General features: G+C 42.9%; 30 non-coding genes across 30 annotated transcripts; all 30 read right to left on the reverse strand.

Annotated features, from left to right (window-relative positions):
- Positions 1–176: 176 nt before the first annotated feature.
- On the reverse strand, positions 177–249 carry trnav-aac (transfer RNA valine (anticodon AAC)). The gene has a single exon. It is a non-coding gene; the product is annotated as a tRNA-Val (tRNA).
- Positions 250–1,099: 850 nt separating this feature from the next.
- Positions 1,100–1,172, reverse strand: trnav-aac (transfer RNA valine (anticodon AAC)). The gene has a single exon. It is a non-coding gene; the product is annotated as a tRNA-Val (tRNA).
- Positions 1,173–1,508: 336 nt separating this feature from the next.
- Positions 1,509–1,580, reverse strand: trnaq-uug (transfer RNA glutamine (anticodon UUG)). The gene has a single exon. It is a non-coding gene; the product is annotated as a tRNA-Gln (tRNA).
- A 442-nt stretch (positions 1,581–2,022) lies between these two features.
- trnav-cac (transfer RNA valine (anticodon CAC)) lies at positions 2,023–2,095 on the reverse strand. The gene has a single exon. It is a non-coding gene; the product is annotated as a tRNA-Val (tRNA).
- Positions 2,096–2,431: 336 nt separating this feature from the next.
- trnaq-cug (transfer RNA glutamine (anticodon CUG)) lies at positions 2,432–2,503 on the reverse strand. The gene has a single exon. It is a non-coding gene; the product is annotated as a tRNA-Gln (tRNA).
- Positions 2,504–2,944: 441 nt separating this feature from the next.
- trnav-cac (transfer RNA valine (anticodon CAC)) lies at positions 2,945–3,017 on the reverse strand. The gene has a single exon. It is a non-coding gene; the product is annotated as a tRNA-Val (tRNA).
- A 336-nt stretch (positions 3,018–3,353) lies between these two features.
- trnaq-cug (transfer RNA glutamine (anticodon CUG)) lies at positions 3,354–3,425 on the reverse strand. Its single transcript has one exon. It is a non-coding gene; the product is annotated as a tRNA-Gln (tRNA).
- Positions 3,426–3,867: 442 nt separating this feature from the next.
- Positions 3,868–3,940, reverse strand: trnav-aac (transfer RNA valine (anticodon AAC)). Its single transcript has one exon. It is a non-coding gene; the product is annotated as a tRNA-Val (tRNA).
- A 336-nt stretch (positions 3,941–4,276) lies between these two features.
- trnaq-uug (transfer RNA glutamine (anticodon UUG)) lies at positions 4,277–4,348 on the reverse strand. Its single transcript has one exon. It is a non-coding gene; the product is annotated as a tRNA-Gln (tRNA).
- Positions 4,349–4,789: 441 nt separating this feature from the next.
- Positions 4,790–4,862, reverse strand: trnav-cac (transfer RNA valine (anticodon CAC)). The gene has a single exon. It is a non-coding gene; the product is annotated as a tRNA-Val (tRNA).
- An 850-nt stretch (positions 4,863–5,712) lies between these two features.
- On the reverse strand, positions 5,713–5,785 carry trnav-aac (transfer RNA valine (anticodon AAC)). The gene has a single exon. It is a non-coding gene; the product is annotated as a tRNA-Val (tRNA).
- Positions 5,786–6,121: 336 nt separating this feature from the next.
- Positions 6,122–6,193, reverse strand: trnaq-uug (transfer RNA glutamine (anticodon UUG)). Its single transcript has one exon. It is a non-coding gene; the product is annotated as a tRNA-Gln (tRNA).
- Positions 6,194–6,635: 442 nt separating this feature from the next.
- Positions 6,636–6,708, reverse strand: trnav-cac (transfer RNA valine (anticodon CAC)). The gene has a single exon. It is a non-coding gene; the product is annotated as a tRNA-Val (tRNA).
- A 336-nt stretch (positions 6,709–7,044) lies between these two features.
- On the reverse strand, positions 7,045–7,116 carry trnaq-cug (transfer RNA glutamine (anticodon CUG)). Its single transcript has one exon. It is a non-coding gene; the product is annotated as a tRNA-Gln (tRNA).
- A 442-nt stretch (positions 7,117–7,558) lies between these two features.
- Positions 7,559–7,631, reverse strand: trnav-aac (transfer RNA valine (anticodon AAC)). The gene has a single exon. It is a non-coding gene; the product is annotated as a tRNA-Val (tRNA).
- A 336-nt stretch (positions 7,632–7,967) lies between these two features.
- On the reverse strand, positions 7,968–8,039 carry trnaq-uug (transfer RNA glutamine (anticodon UUG)). The gene has a single exon. It is a non-coding gene; the product is annotated as a tRNA-Gln (tRNA).
- A 441-nt stretch (positions 8,040–8,480) lies between these two features.
- Positions 8,481–8,553, reverse strand: trnav-cac (transfer RNA valine (anticodon CAC)). The gene has a single exon. It is a non-coding gene; the product is annotated as a tRNA-Val (tRNA).
- Positions 8,554–9,403: 850 nt separating this feature from the next.
- trnav-aac (transfer RNA valine (anticodon AAC)) lies at positions 9,404–9,476 on the reverse strand. The gene has a single exon. It is a non-coding gene; the product is annotated as a tRNA-Val (tRNA).
- Positions 9,477–9,812: 336 nt separating this feature from the next.
- On the reverse strand, positions 9,813–9,884 carry trnaq-uug (transfer RNA glutamine (anticodon UUG)). Its single transcript has one exon. It is a non-coding gene; the product is annotated as a tRNA-Gln (tRNA).
- A 442-nt stretch (positions 9,885–10,326) lies between these two features.
- On the reverse strand, positions 10,327–10,399 carry trnav-aac (transfer RNA valine (anticodon AAC)). The gene has a single exon. It is a non-coding gene; the product is annotated as a tRNA-Val (tRNA).
- An 850-nt stretch (positions 10,400–11,249) lies between these two features.
- On the reverse strand, positions 11,250–11,322 carry trnav-aac (transfer RNA valine (anticodon AAC)). Its single transcript has one exon. It is a non-coding gene; the product is annotated as a tRNA-Val (tRNA).
- Positions 11,323–11,658: 336 nt separating this feature from the next.
- On the reverse strand, positions 11,659–11,730 carry trnaq-uug (transfer RNA glutamine (anticodon UUG)). Its single transcript has one exon. It is a non-coding gene; the product is annotated as a tRNA-Gln (tRNA).
- Positions 11,731–12,172: 442 nt separating this feature from the next.
- trnav-cac (transfer RNA valine (anticodon CAC)) lies at positions 12,173–12,245 on the reverse strand. Its single transcript has one exon. It is a non-coding gene; the product is annotated as a tRNA-Val (tRNA).
- A 336-nt stretch (positions 12,246–12,581) lies between these two features.
- On the reverse strand, positions 12,582–12,653 carry trnaq-cug (transfer RNA glutamine (anticodon CUG)). The gene has a single exon. It is a non-coding gene; the product is annotated as a tRNA-Gln (tRNA).
- Positions 12,654–13,094: 441 nt separating this feature from the next.
- trnav-cac (transfer RNA valine (anticodon CAC)) lies at positions 13,095–13,167 on the reverse strand. Its single transcript has one exon. It is a non-coding gene; the product is annotated as a tRNA-Val (tRNA).
- A 336-nt stretch (positions 13,168–13,503) lies between these two features.
- trnaq-cug (transfer RNA glutamine (anticodon CUG)) lies at positions 13,504–13,575 on the reverse strand. The gene has a single exon. It is a non-coding gene; the product is annotated as a tRNA-Gln (tRNA).
- A 442-nt stretch (positions 13,576–14,017) lies between these two features.
- Positions 14,018–14,090, reverse strand: trnav-aac (transfer RNA valine (anticodon AAC)). Its single transcript has one exon. It is a non-coding gene; the product is annotated as a tRNA-Val (tRNA).
- Positions 14,091–14,426: 336 nt separating this feature from the next.
- On the reverse strand, positions 14,427–14,498 carry trnaq-uug (transfer RNA glutamine (anticodon UUG)). Its single transcript has one exon. It is a non-coding gene; the product is annotated as a tRNA-Gln (tRNA).
- A 442-nt stretch (positions 14,499–14,940) lies between these two features.
- trnav-cac (transfer RNA valine (anticodon CAC)) lies at positions 14,941–15,013 on the reverse strand. The gene has a single exon. It is a non-coding gene; the product is annotated as a tRNA-Val (tRNA).
- Positions 15,014–15,349: 336 nt separating this feature from the next.
- Positions 15,350–15,421, reverse strand: trnaq-uug (transfer RNA glutamine (anticodon UUG)). The gene has a single exon. It is a non-coding gene; the product is annotated as a tRNA-Gln (tRNA).
- Positions 15,422–15,837: the final 416 nt, after the last annotated feature.

The following is a 15,837-nucleotide window of genomic DNA, read 5'->3' on the forward strand; positions in this document are numbered from 1 at the left end:
CAAACAACAGCATCGGAAAATCTTTTTAAAACCTTAAAAAATTGACTTTACATGTCAAGAATAGCAGATGAGGCTCCCCTCCTATCCATAATTATGAATATGTTGATGTTGCTATCATTAACGTGCAGTCATACATCTTCACACAAGGATGAAATAAATAATGGAGGAGCAAGTAATGTTTCCGCCCAGTTTCGAACTAAGGACCTTTCGCGTGTTAGGCGAATGTGATAACCACTACACTACGGAACCTGAACCCATGCCTATTCACTAGTGTTCCCGACGCCAAAGAATGAGGTAAGTTTTCCCAAATTTTGTTGCTCACGGAAAGTGATTTTGGAGTCGCAACAAATTGAGTCAGAAGTGGGATTGTAACACACTCCTCTGGGAGAGCATGGATAAATAGAAGCATCGTAAATGAACATGCAAGAGGAAACCAAAAGAGATTCAACTAGCAACACAGAGGTGTGACATCACATACCACAGATCCTCTCAGCTGGAATCGTGCACTCTGGTGTCCTTTCACAACTGACTAGCCTACTCAACTCATCTTCTTTCCAGAACACAACCATGACAGCACACACCTGGAAGTTCCACCGAGATTTGAACTCGGATCACTGGATTCAGAGTCCAGAGTGCTGACCTTTACACCATGGAACCCCTTCCACAGTCAATTTACGCTCTCAGTCATGCAAATGCTCGACAATGGAAGGATTTTAGCAACGTGATTTTTTTTTGTCAATTTTTCAGTGATACTCTTACAGCTTGTATTCTCAGAATTGGCACGACAGTCAAGCAACACATTCTGTATCTTCTTCAATGGTCAAAGGTTAGAATCCGCCTGTCAAGCGGAGGAACAGGGTTCGATTCCTTGACGGAAGGTTGCCATTTTCGCTCAGCAGCTAGGGGTTTGCCAAAGTCCGTTTCAAACAACAGCATCGGAAAATCTTTTTAAAACCTGAAAAAATTGACTTTACATGTCAAGGATAGCAGATGAGGCTCCCCTCCTATCCATAATTATGAATATGTTGATGTTGCTATCATTAACGTGCAGTCATACATCTTCCCACAAGGGTGGGATAAATAATGGAGGAGCAGGTAATGTTTCCGCCCAGTTTCGAACTGAGGACCTTTCGCGTGTTAGGCGAATGTGATAACCACTACACTACAGAAACTGGAACCATGCCTATTCACTAGTGTTCCGGATGCCAAAGAATGAGGTAAGTTTTCCCAAATTTTGTTGCTCACGGAAAGTGATTTTGGAGTCGCAACAAATTGAGTCAGAAGTGGGATTGTAACACACTCCTCTGGGAGAGCATGGATAAATAGAATCATCGTAAATGAACATGCAAGAGGAAACCAAAAAAGATTCAACTAGCAACACAGAGGTGTGACGTCACATACCACTGATCCTCTCAGCTGGAATCGTGCACTCTGGTGTCCTTTCACAACTGACTAGCCTACTCAACTCATCTTCTTTCCAGAACACAACCATGACAGCACACACCTGAAGGTTCCACCGAGATTTGAACTCGGATCACTGGATTCAAAGTCCAGAGTGCTGACCTTTACACCATGGAACCCCTTCCACAGTCAATTTGCGCTCTCAGTCATGCAAATGCTCGACAATGGAAGGATTTTAGCAACGTGATTTTTTTTTGTCAATTTTTCAGTGATACTCTTACAGCTTGTATTCTCAGAATTGGCACGACAGTCAAGCAACACATTCTGTATCTTCTTCAATGGTCAAAGGTTAGAATCCGCCTGTCAAGCGGAGGAACAGGGTTCGATTCCTTGACGGAAGGTTGCCATTTTCGCTCAGCAGCTAGGGGTTTGCCAAAGTCCGTTTCAAACAACAGCATCGGAAAATCTTTTTAAAACCTTAAAAAATTGACTTTACATGTCAAGAATAGCAGATGAGGCTCCCCTCCTATCCATAATTATGAATATGTTGATGTTGCTATCATTAACGTGCAGTCATACATCTTCACACAAGGATGAAATAAATAATGGAGGAGCAAGTAATGTTTCCGCCCAGTTTCGAACTGAGGACCTTTCGCGTGTGAGGCAAATGTGATAACCACTACACTACGGAAACTGGAACCATGCCTAGTCACTAGTGTTCCAGACGCCAAAGAATGAGGTTAGTTTTCCCAAATTTTGTTGCTCACGGAAAGTGATTTTGGAGTCGCAACAAATTGAGTCAGAAGTGGGATTGTAACACACTCCTGTGGGAGAGCATGGATAAATAGAAGCATCGTAAATGAATATGCAAGAGGAAACCAAAAAAGATTCAACTAGCAACACAGAGGTTTGACGTCACATACCACAGATCCTCTCAGCTGGAATCGTGCACTCTGGTGTCCTTTCACAACTGACTAGCCTACTCAACTCATCTACTTTCCAGAACGCAACCATGAAAGCACACACCTGAAGGTTCCACCGAGATTTGAACTCGGATCACTGGATTCAGAGTCCAGAGTGCTGACCTTTACACCATGGAACCCCTTCCACAGTCAATTTACGCTCTCAGTCATGCAAATGCTCGACAATGGAACAATTTTAGCAACGTGATTTTTTTTGTCAATTTTTCAGTGATACTCTTACAGCTTGTATTCTCAGAATTGGCACGACAGTCAAGCAACACATTCTGAATCTTCTTCAATGGTCAAAGGTTAGAATCCGCCTGTCAAGCGGAGGAACAGGGTTCGATTCCTTGATGGAAGGTTGCCATTTTCGCTCAGCAGCTAGGGGTTTGCCAAAGTCCGTTTCAAACAACAGCATCGGAAAATCTTTTTAAAACCTTAAAAAATTGACTTTACATGTCAAGAATAGCAGATGAGGCTCCCCTCCTATCCATAATTATGAATATGTTGATGTTGCTATAATTAACGTGCAGTCATACATCTTCACACAAGGATGAAATAAATAAAGGAGGAGCAAGTAATGTTTCCGCCCAGTTTCGAACTGAGGACCTTTCGCGTGTGAGGCGAATGTGATAACCACTACACTACGGAAACTGGAACCATGCCTATTCACTAGTGTTCCGGACGCCAAAGAATGAGGTAAGTTTTCCCAAATTTTGTTGCTCGCGGAAAGAGTTTGTGGAGTTGCAACAAATTGAGTCAGAAGTGGGATTGTAACACACTCCTCTGGGAGAGCATGGATAAATAGAATCATCGTAAATGAACATGCAAGAGGAAACCAAAAAAGATTCAACTAGCAACACAGAGGTGTGACATCACATACCATAGATCCTCTCAGCTGGAATCGTGCACTCTGGTGTCCTTTCACAACTGACTAGCCTACTCAACTCATCTTCTTTCCAGAACACAACCATGACAGCACACACCTGGAGGTTCCACCGAGATTTGAACTCGGATCACTGGATTCAGAGTCCAGAGTGCTGACCTTTACACCATGGAACCCCTTCCACAGTCAATTTACGCTCTCAGTCATGCAAATGCTCGACAATGGAAGGATTTTAGCAACGTGATTTTTTTTTGTCAATTTTTCAGTGATACTCTTACAGCTTGTATTCTCAGAATTGGCACGACAGTCAAGCAACACATTCTGTATCTTCTTCAATGGTCAAAGGTTAGAATCAGCCTGTCAAGCGGAGGAACAGGGTTCGATTCCTTGATGGAAGGTTGCCATTTTCGCTCAGCAGCTAGGGGTTTGCCAAAGTCCGTTTCAAACAACAGCATCGGAAAATCTTTTTAAAACCTGAAAAAATTGACTTTACATGTCAAGGATAGCAGATGAGGCTCCCCTCCTATCCATAATTATGAATATGTTGATGTTGCTATCATTAACGTGCAGTCATACATCTTCCCACAAGGGTGGGATAAATAATGGAGGAGCAGGTAATGTTTCCGCCCAGTTTCGAACTGAGGACCTTTCGCGTGTTAGGCGAATGTGATAACCACTACACTACGGAAACTGGAACCATGCCTATTCACTAGTGTTCCAGACGCCAAAGAATGAGGTAAGTTTTCCCAAATTTTGTTGCTCACGGAAAGTGATTTTGGAGTCGCAACAAATTGAGTCAGAAGTGGGATTGTAACACACTCCTGTGGGAGAGCATGGATAAATAGAAGCATCGTAAATGAATATGCAAGAGGAAACCAAAAAAGATTCAACTAGCAACACAGAGGTTTGACGTCACATACCACAGATCCTCTCAGCTGGAATCGTGCACTCTGGTGTCCTTTCACAACTGACTAGCCTACTCAACTCATCTACTTTCCAGAACGCAACCATGAAAGCACACACCTGAAGGTTCCACCGAGATTTGAACTCGGATCACTGGATTCAAAGTCCAGAGTGCTGACCTTTACACCATGGAACCCCTTCCACAGTCAATTTACGCTCTCAGTCATGCAAATGCTCGACAATGGAACAATTTTAGCAACGTGATTTTTTTTGTCAATTTTTCAGTGATACTCTTACAGCTTGTATTCTCAGAATTGGCACGACAGTCAAGCAACACATTCTGAATCTTCTTCAATGGTCAAAGGTTAGAATCCGCCTGTCAAGCGGAGGAACAGGGTTCGATTCCTTGATGGAAGGTTGCCATTTTCGCTCAGCAGCTAGGGGTTTGCCAAAGTCCGTTTCAAACAACAGCATCGGAAAATCTTTTTAAAACCTTAAAAAATTGACTTTACATGTCAAGAATAGCAGATGAGGCTCCCCTCCTATCCATAATTATGAATATGTTGATGTTGCTATAATTAACGTGCAGTCATACATCTTCACACAAGGATGAAATAAATAAAGGAGGAGCAAGTAATGTTTCCGCCCAGTTTCGAACTGAGGACCTTTCGCGTGTGAGGCGAATGTGATAACCACTACACTACGGAAACTGGAACCATGCCTATTCACTAGTGTTCCGGACGCCAAAGAATGAGGTAAGTTTTCCCAAATTTTGTTGCTCGCGGAAAGAGTTTGTGGAGTTGCAACAAATTGAGTCAGAAGTGGGATTGTAACACACTCCTCTGGGAGAGCATGGATAAATAGAATCATCGTAAATGAACATGCAAGAGGAAACCAAAAGAGATTCAACTAGCAACACAGAGGTGTGACATCACATACCACAGATCCTCTCAGCTGGAATCGTGCACTCTGGTGTCCTTTCACAACTGACTAGCCTACTCAACTCATCTTCTTTCCAGAACACAACCATGACAGCACACACCTGGAAGTTCCACCGAGATTTGAACTCGGATCACTGGATTCAGAGTCCAGAGTGCTGACCTTTACACCATGGAACCCCTTCCACAGTCAATTTACGCTCTCAGTCATGCAAATGCTCAACAATGGAAGGATTTTAGCAACGTGATTTTTTTTTGTCAATTTTTCAGTGATACTCTTACAGCTTGTATTCTCAGAATTGGCACGACAGTCAAGCAACACATTCTGTATCTTCTTCAATGGTCAAAGGTTAGAATCCGCCTGTCAAGCGGAGGAACAGGGTTCGATTCCTTGACGGAAGGTTGCCATTTTCGCTCAGCAGCTAGGGGTTTGCCAAAGTCCGTTTCAAACAACAGCATCGGAAAATCTTTTTAAAACCTGAAAAAATTGACTTTACATGTCAAGGATAGCAGATGAGGCTCCCCTCCTATCCATAATTATGAATATGTTGATGTTGCTATCATTAACGTGCAGTCATACATCTTCCCACAAGGGTGGGATAAATAATGGAGGAGCAGGTAATGTTTCCGCCCAGTTTCGAACTGAGGACCTTTCGCGTGTTAGGCGAATGTGATAACCACTACACTACAGAAACTGGAACCATGCCTATTCACTAGTGTTCCGGATGCCAAAGAATGAGGTAAGTTTTCCCAAATTTTGTTGCTCACGGAAAGTGATTTTGGAGTCGCAACAAATTGAGTCAGAAGTGGGATTGTAACACACTCCTGTGGGAGAGCATGGATAAATAGAAGCATCGTAAATGAATATGCAAGAGGAAACCAAAAAAGATTCAACTAGCAACACAGAGGTGTGACGTCACATACCACAGATCCTCTCAGCTGGAATCGTGCACTCTGGTGTCCTTTCACAACTGACTAGCCTACTCAACTCATCTACTTTCCAGAACACAACCATGACAGCACACACCTGAAGGTTCCACCGAGATTTGAACTCGGATCACTGGATTCAAAGTCCAGAGTGCTGACCTTTACACCATGGAACCCCTTCCACAGTCAATTTGCGCTCTCAGTCATGCAAATGCTCGACAATGGAAGGATTTTGGCAACGTGATTTTTTTTTGTCAATTTTTCAGTGATACTCTTACAGCTTGTATTCTCAGAATTGGCACGACAGTCAAGCAACACATTCTGTATCTTCTTCAATGGTCAAAGGTTAGAATCCGCCTGTCAAGCGGAGGAACAGGGTTCGATTCCTTGATGGAAGGTTGCCATTTTCGCTCAGCAGCTAGGGGTTTGCCAAAGTCCGTTTCAAACAACAGCATCGGAAAATCTTTTTAAAACCTTAAAAAATTGACTTTACATGTCAAGAATAGCAGATGAGGCTCCCCTCCTATCCATAATTATGAATATGTTGATGTTGCTATAATTAACGTGCAGTCATACATCTTCACACAAGGATGAAATAAATAAAGGAGGAGCAAGTAATGTTTCCGCCCAGTTTCGAACTGAGGACCTTTCGCGTGTGAGGCGAATGTGATAACCACTACACTACGGAAACTGGAACCATGCCTATTCACTAGTGTTCCGGACGCCAAAGAATGAGGTAAGTTTTCCCAAATTTTGTTGCTCGCGGAAAGAGTTTGTGGAGTTGCAACAAATTGAGTCAGAAGTGGGATTGTAACACACTCCTCTGGGAGAGCATGGATAAATAGAATCATCGTAAATGAACATGCAAGAGGAAACCAAAAAAGATTCAACTAGCAACACAGAGGTGTGACATCACATACCATAGATCCTCTCAGCTGGAATCGTGCACTCTGGTGTCCTTTCACAACTGACTAGCCTACTCAACTCATCTTCTTTCCAGAACACAACCATGACAGCACACACCTGGAGGTTCCACCGAGATTTGAACTCGGATCACTGGATTCAGAGTCCAGAGTGCTGACCTTTACACCATGGAACCCCTTCCACAGTCAATTTACGCTCTCAGTCATGCAAATGCTCGACAATGGAAGGATTTTAGCAACGTGATTTTTTTTTGTCAATTTTTCAGTGATACTCTTACAGCTTGTATTCTCAGAATTGGCACGACAGTCAAGCAACACATTCTGTATCTTCTTCAATGGTCAAAGGTTAGAATCAGCCTGTCAAGCGGAGGAACAGGGTTCGATTCCTTGATGGAAGGTTGCCATTTTCGCTCAGCAGCTAGGGGTTTGCCAAAGTCCGTTTCAAACAACAGCATCGGAAAATCTTTTTAAAACCTGAAAAAATTGACTTTACATGTCAAGGATAGCAGATGAGGCTCCCCTCCTATCCATAATTATGAATATGTTGATGTTGCTATCATTAACGTGCAGTCATACATCTTCCCACAAGGGTGGGATAAATAATGGAGGAGCAGGTAATGTTTCCGCCCAGTTTCGAACTGAGGACCTTTCGCGTGTTAGGCGAATGTGATAACCACTACACTACGGAAACTGGAACCATGCCTATTCACTAGTGTTCCAGACGCCAAAGAATGAGGTAAGTTTTCCCAAATTTTGTTGCTCACGGAAAGTGATTTTGGAGTCGCAACAAATTGAGTCAGAAGTGGGATTGTAACACACTCCTGTGGGAGAGCATGGATAAATAGAAGCATCGTAAATGAATATGCAAGAGGAAACCAAAAAAGATTCAACTAGCAACACAGAGGTTTGACGTCACATACCACAGATCCTCTCAGCTGGAATCGTGCACTCTGGTGTCCTTTCACAACTGACTAGCCTACTCAACTCATCTACTTTCCAGAACGCAACCATGAAAGCACACACCTGAAGGTTCCACCGAGATTTGAACTCGGATCACTGGATTCAAAGTCCAGAGTGCTGACCTTTACACCATGGAACCCCTTCCACAGTCAATTTACGCTCTCAGTCATGCAAATGCTCGACAATGGAACAATTTTAGCAACGTGATTTTTTTTGTCAATTTTTCAGTGATACTCTTACAGCTTGTATTCTCAGAATTGGCACGACAGTCAAGCAACACATTCTGAATCTTCTTCAATGGTCAAAGGTTAGAATCCGCCTGTCAAGCGGAGGAACAGGGTTCGATTCCTTGATGGAAGGTTGCCATTTTCGCTCAGCAGCTAGGGGTTTGCCAAAGTCCGTTTCAAACAACAGCATCGGAAAATCTTTTTAAAACCTTAAAAAATTGACTTTACATGTCAAGAATAGCAGATGAGGCTCCCCTCCTATCCATAATTATGAATATGTTGATGTTGCTATAATTAACGTGCAGTCATACATCTTCACACAAGGATGAAATAAATAAAGGAGGAGCAAGTAATGTTTCCGCCCAGTTTCGAACTGAGGACCTTTCGCGTGTGAGGCGAATGTGATAACCACTACACTACGGAAACTGGAACCATGCCTATTCACTAGTGTTCCGGACGCCAAAGAATGAGGTAAGTTTTCCCAAATTTTGTTGCTCGCGGAAAGAGTTTGTGGAGTTGCAACAAATTGAGTCAGAAGTGGGATTGTAACACACTCCTCTGGGAGAGCATGGATAAATAGAATCATCGTAAATGAACATGCAAGAGGAAACCAAAAGAGATTCAACTAGCAACACAGAGGTGTGACATCACATACCACAGATCCTCTCAGCTGGAATCGTGCACTCTGGTGTCCTTTCACAACTGACTAGCCTACTCAACTCATCTTCTTTCCAGAACACAACCATGACAGCACACACCTGGAAGTTCCACCGAGATTTGAACTCGGATCACTGGATTCAGAGTCCAGAGTGCTGACCTTTACACCATGGAACCCCTTCCACAGTCAATTTACGCTCTCAGTCATGCAAATGCTCAACAATGGAAGGATTTTAGCAACGTGATTTTTTTTTGTCAATTTTTCAGTGATACTCTTACAGCTTGTATTCTCAGAATTGGCACGACAGTCAAGCAACACATTCTGTATCTTCTTCAATGGTCAAAGGTTAGAATCCGCCTGTCAAGCGGAGGAACAGGGTTCGATTCCTTGACGGAAGGTTGCCATTTTCGCTCAGCAGCTAGGGGTTTGCCAAAGTCCGTTTCAAACAACAGCATCGGAAAATCTTTTTAAAACCTGAAAAAATTGACTTTACATGTCAAGGATAGCAGATGAGGCTCCCCTCCTATCCATAATTATGAATATGTTGATGTTGCTATCATTAACGTGCAGTCATACATCTTCCCACAAGGGTGGGATAAATAATGGAGGAGCAGGTAATGTTTCCGCCCAGTTTCGAACTGAGGACCTTTCGCGTGTTAGGCGAATGTGATAACCACTACACTACAGAAACTGGAACCATGCCTATTCACTAGTGTTCCGGATGCCAAAGAATGAGGTAAGTTTTCCCAAATTTTGTTGCTCACGGAAAGTGATTTTGGAGTCGCAACAAATTGAGTCAGAAGTGGGATTGTAACACACTCCTGTGGGAGAGCATGGATAAATAGAAGCATCGTAAATGAATATGCAAGAGGAAACCAAAAAAGATTCAACTAGCAACACAGAGGTGTGACGTCACATACCACAGATCCTCTCAGCTGGAATCGTGCACTCTGGTGTCCTTTCACAACTGACTAGCCTACTCAACTCATCTACTTTCCAGAACACAACCATGACAGCACACACCTGAAGGTTCCACCGAGATTTGAACTCGGATCACTGGATTCAAAGTCCAGAGTGCTGACCTTTACACCATGGAACCCCTTCCACAGTCAATTTGCGCTCTCAGTCATGCAAATGCTCGACAATGGAAGGATTTTGGCAACGTGATTTTTTTTTGTCAATTTTTCAGTGATACTCTTACAGCTTGTATTCTCAGAATTGGCACGACAGTCAAGCAACACATTCTGTATCTTCTTCAATGGTCAAAGGTTAGAATCCGCCTGTCAAGCGGAGGAACAGGGTTCGATTCCTTGATGGAAGGTTGCCATTTTCGCTCAGCAGCTAGGGGTTTGCCAAAGTCCGTCTCAAACAACAGCATCGGAAAATCTTTTTAAAACCTTAAAAAATTGACTTTACATGTCAAGAATAGCAGATGAGGCTCCCCTCCTATCCATAATTATGAATATGTTGATGTTGCTATCATTAACGTGCAGTCATACATCTTCACACAAGGATGAAATAAATAATGGAGGAGCAAGTAATGTTTCCGCCCAGTTTCGAACTAAGGACTTTTCGCGTGTTAGGCGAATGTGATAACCACTACACTACGGAAACTGAACCCATGCCTATTCACTAGTGTTCCCGACGCCAAAGAATGAGGTAAGTTTTCCCAAATTTTGTTGCTCACGGAAAGTGATTTTGGAGTCGCAACAAATTGAGTCAGAAGTGGGATTGTAACACACTCCTCTGGGAGAGCATGGATAAATAGAAGCATCGTAAATGAACATGCAAGAGGAAACCAAAAGAGATTCAACTAGCAACACAGAGGTGTGACATCACATACCACAGATCCTCTCAGCTGGAATCGTGCACTCTGGTGTCCTTTCACAACTGACTAGCCTACTCAACTCATCTTCTTTCCAGAACACAACCATGACAGCACACACCTGGAAGTTCCACCGAGATTTGAACTCGGATCACTGGATTCAGAGTCCAGAGTGCTGACCTTTACACCATGGAACCCCTTCCACAGTCAATTTACGCTCTCAGTCATGCAAATGCTCGACAATGGAAGGATTTTAGCAACGTGATTTTTTTTTGTCAATTTTTCAGTGATACTCTTACAGCTTGTATTCTCAGAATTGGCACGACAGTCAAGCAACACATTCTGTATCTTCTTCAATGGTCAAAGGTTAGAATCCGCCTGTCAAGCGGAGGAACAGGGTTCGATTCCTTGACGGAAGGTTGCCATTTTCGCTCAGCAGCTAGGGGTTTGCCAAAGTCCGTTTCAAACAACAGCATCGGAAAATCTTTTTAAAACCTGAAAAAATTGACTTTACATGTCAAGGATAGCAGATGAGGCTCCCCTCCTATCCATAATTATGAATATGTTGATGTTGCTATCATTAACGTGCAGTCATACATCTTCCCACAAGGGTGGGATAAATAATGGAGGAGCAGGTAATGTTTCCGCCCAGTTTCGAACTGAGGACCTTTCGCGTGTTAGGCGAATGTGATAACCACTACACTACAGAAACTGGAACCATGCCTATTCACTAGTGTTCCGGATGCCAAAGAATGAGGTAAGTTTTCCCAAATTTTGTTGCTCACGGAAAGTGATTTTGGAGTCGCAACAAATTGAGTCAGAAGTGGGATTGTAACACACTCCTCTGGGAGAGCATGGATAAATAGAATCATCGTAAATGAACATGCAAGAGGAAACCAAAAAAGATTCAACTAGCAACACAGAGGTGTGACGTCACATACCACTGATCCTCTCAGCTGGAATCGTGCACTCTGGTGTCCTTTCACAACTGACTAGCCTACTCAACTCATCTTCTTTCCAGAACACAACCATGACAGCACACACCTGAAGGTTCCACCGAGATTTGAACTCGGATCACTGGATTCAAAGTCCAGAGTGCTGACCTTTACACCATGGAACCCCTTCCACAGTCAATTTGCGCTCTCAGTCATGCAAATGCTCGACAATGGAAGGATTTTAGCAACGTGATTTTTTTTTGTCAATTTTTCAGTGATACTCTTACAGCTTGTATTCTCAGAATTGGCACGACAGTCAAGCAACACATTCTGTATCTTCTTCAATGGTCAAAGGTTAGAATCCGCCTGTCAAGCGGAGGAACAGGGTTCGATTCCTTGACGGAAGGTTGCCATTTTCGCTCAGCAGCTAGGGGTTTGCCAAAGTCCGTTTCAAACAACAGCATCGGAAAATCTTTTTAAAACCTTAAAAAATTGACTTTACATGTCAAGAATAGCAGATGAGGCTCCCCTCCTATCCATAATTATGAATATGTTGATGTTGCTATCATTAACGTGCAGTCATACATCTTCACACAAGGATGAAATAAATAATGGAGGAGCAAGTAATGTTTCCGCCCAGTTTCGAACTGAGGACCTTTCGCGTGTGAGGCAAATGTGATAACCACTACACTACGGAAACTGGAACCATGCCTAGTCACTAGTGTTCCAGACGCCAAAGAATGAGGTTAGTTTTCCCAAATTTTGTTGCTCACGGAAAGTGATTTTGGAGTCGCAACAAATTGAGTCAGAAGTGGGATTGTAACACACTCCTGTGGGAGAGCATGGATAAATAGAAGCATCGTAAATGAATATGCAAGAGGAAACCAAAAAAGATTCAACTAGCAACACAGAGGTTTGACGTCACATACCACAGATCCTCTCAGCTGGAATCGTGCACTCTGGTGTCCTTTCACAACTGACTAGCCTACTCAACTCATCTACTTTCCAGAACGCAACCATGAAAGCACACACCTGAAGGTTCCACCGAGATTTGAACTCGGATCACTGGATTCAGAGTCCAGAGTGCTGACCTTTACACCATGGAACCCCTTCCACAGTCAATTTACGCTCTCAGTCATGCAAATGCTCGACAATGGAACAATTTTAGCAACGTGATTTTTTTTGTCAATTTTTCAGTGATACTCTTACAGCTTGTATTCTCAGAATTGGCACGACAGTCAAGCAACACATTCTGAATCTTCTTCAATGGTCAAAGGTTAGAATCCGCCTGTCAAGCGGAGGAACAGGGTTCGATTCCTTGATGGAAGGTTGCCATTTTCGCTCAGCAGCTAGGGGTTTGCCAAAGTCCGTTTCAAACAACAGCATCGGAAAATCTTTTTAAAACCTTAAAAAATTGACTTTACATGTCAAGAATAGCAGATGAGGCTCCCCTCCTATCCATAATTATGAATATGTTGATGTTGCTATAATTAACGTGCAGTCATACATCTTCACACAAGGATGAAATAAATAAAGGAGGAGCAAGTAATGTTTCCGCCCAGTTTCGAACTGAGGACCTTTCGCGTGTGAGGCGAATGTGATAACCACTACACTACGGAAACTGGAACCATGCCTATTCACTAGTGTTCCGGACGCCAAAGAATGAGGTAAGTTTTCCCAAATTTTGTTGCTCGCGGAAAGAGTTTGTGGAGTTGCAACAAATTGAGTCAGAAGTGGGATTGTAACACACTCCTCTGGGAGAGCATGGATAAATAGAATCATCGTAAATGAACATGCAAGAGGAAACCAAAAAAGATTCAACTAGCAACACAGAGGTGTGACATCACATACCATAGATCCTCTCAGCTGGAATCGTGCACTCTGGTGTCCTTTCACAACTGACTAGCCTACTCAACTCATCTTCTTTCCAGAACACAACCATGACAGCACACACCTGGAGGTTCCACCGAGATTTGAACTCGGATCACTGGATTCAGAGTCCAGAGTGCTGACCTTTACACCATGGAACCCCTTCCACAGTCAATTTACGCTCTCAGTCATGCAAATGCTCGACAATGGAAGGATTTTAGCAACGTGATTTTTTTTTGTCAATTTTTCAGTGATACTCTTACAGCTTGTATTCTCAGAATTGGCACGACAGTCAAGCAACACATTCTGTATCTTCTTCAATGGTCAAAGGTTAGAATCAGCCTGTCAAGCGGAGGAACAGGGTTCGATTCCTTGATGGAAGGTTGCCATTTTCGCTCAGCAGCTAGGGGTTTGCCAAAGTCCGTTTCAAACAACAGCATCGGAAAATCTTTTTAAAACCTGAAAAAATTGACTTTACATGTCAAGGATAGCAGATGAGGCTCCCCTCCTATCCATAATTATGAATATGTTGATGTTGCTATCATTAACGTGCAGTCATACATCTTCCCACAAGGGTGGGATAAATAATGGAGGAGCAGGTAATGTTTCCGCCCAGTTTCGAACTGAGGACCTTTCGCGTGTTAGGCGAATGTGATAACCACTACACTACGGAAACTGGAACCATGCCTATTCACTAGTGTTCCAGACGCCAAAGAATGAGGTAAGTTTTCCCAAATTTTGTTGCTCACGGAAAGTGATTTTGGAGTCGCAACAAATTGAGTCAGAAGTGGGATTGTAACACACTCCTCTGGGAGAGCATGGATAAATAGAAGCATCGTAAATGAACATGCAAGAGGAAACCAAAAAAGATTCAACTAGCAACACAGAGGTGTGACGTCACATACCACTGATCCTCTCAGCTGGAATCGTGCACTCTGGTGTCCTTTCACAACTGACTAGCCTACTCAACTCATCTACTTTCCAGAACACAACCATGACAGCACACACCTGAAGGTTCCACCGAGATTTGAACTCGGATCACTGGATTCAAAGTCCAGAGTGCTGACCTTTACACCATGGAACCCCTTCCACAGTCAATTTGCGCTCTCAGTCATGCAAATGCTCGACAATGGAAGGATTTTGGCAACGTGATTTTTTTTTGTCAATTTTTCAGTGATACTCTTACAGCTTGTATTCTCAGAATTGGCACGACAGTCAAGCAACACATTCTGTATCTTCTTCAATGGTCAAAGGTTAGAATCCGCCTGTCAAGCGGAGGAACAGGGTTCGATTCCTTGATGGAAGGTTGCCATTTTCGCTCAGCAGCTAGGGGTTTGCCAAAGTCCGTTTCAAACAACAGCATCGGAAAATCTTTTTAAAACCTTAAAAAATTGACTTTACATGTCAAGAATAGCAGATGAGGCTCCCCTCCTATCCATAATTATGAATATGTTGATGTTGCTATCATTAACGTGCAGTCATACATCTTCACACAAGGATGAAATAAATAATGGAGGAGCAAGTAATGTTTCCGCCCAGTTTCGAACTGAGGACCTTTCGCGTGTGAGGCAAATGTGATAACCACTACACTACGGAAACTGGAACCATGCCTAGTCACTAGTGTTCCAGACGCCAAAGAATGAGGTTAGTTTTCCCAAATTTTGTTGCTCACGGAAAGTGATTTTGGAGTCGCAACAAATTGAGTCAGAAGTGGGATTGTAACACACTCCTGTGGGAGAGCATGGATAAATAGAAGCATCGTAAATGAATATGCAAGAGGAAACCAAAAAAGATTCAACTAGCAACACAGAGGTTTGACGTCACATACCACAGATCCTCTCAGCTGGAATCGTGCACTCTGGTGTCCTTTCACAACTGACTAGCCTACTCAACTCATCTACTTTCCAGAACGCAACCATGAAAGCACACACCTGAAGGTTCCACCGAGATTTGAACTCGGATCACTGGATTCAAAGTCCAGAGTGCTGACCTTTACACCATGGAACCCCTTCCACAGTCAATTTACGCTCTCAGTCATGCAAATGCTCGACAATGGAACAATTTTAGCAACGTGATTTTTTTTGTCAATTTTTCAGTGATACTCTTACAGCTTGTATTCTCAGAATTGGCACGACAGTCAAGCAACACATTCTGAATCTTCTTCAATGGTCAAAGGTTAGAATCCGCCTGTCAAGCGGAGGAACAGGGTTCGATTCCTTGATGGAAGGTTGCCATTTTCGCTCAGCAGCTAGGGGTTTGCCAAAGTCCGTTTCAAACAACAGCATCGGAAAATCTTTTTAAAACCTTAAAAAATTGACTTTACATGTCAAGAATAGCAGATGAGGCTCCCCTCCTATCCATAATTATGAATATGTTGATGTTGCTATAATTAACGTGCAGTCATACATCTTCACACAAGGATG

Source organism: Odontesthes bonariensis, chromosome 11, assembly GCF_027942865.1.
Source record: "Odontesthes bonariensis isolate fOdoBon6 chromosome 11, fOdoBon6.hap1, whole genome shotgun sequence".
Classification (NCBI taxonomy): Eukaryota; Metazoa; Chordata; class Actinopteri; order Atheriniformes; family Atherinopsidae; genus Odontesthes; species Odontesthes bonariensis.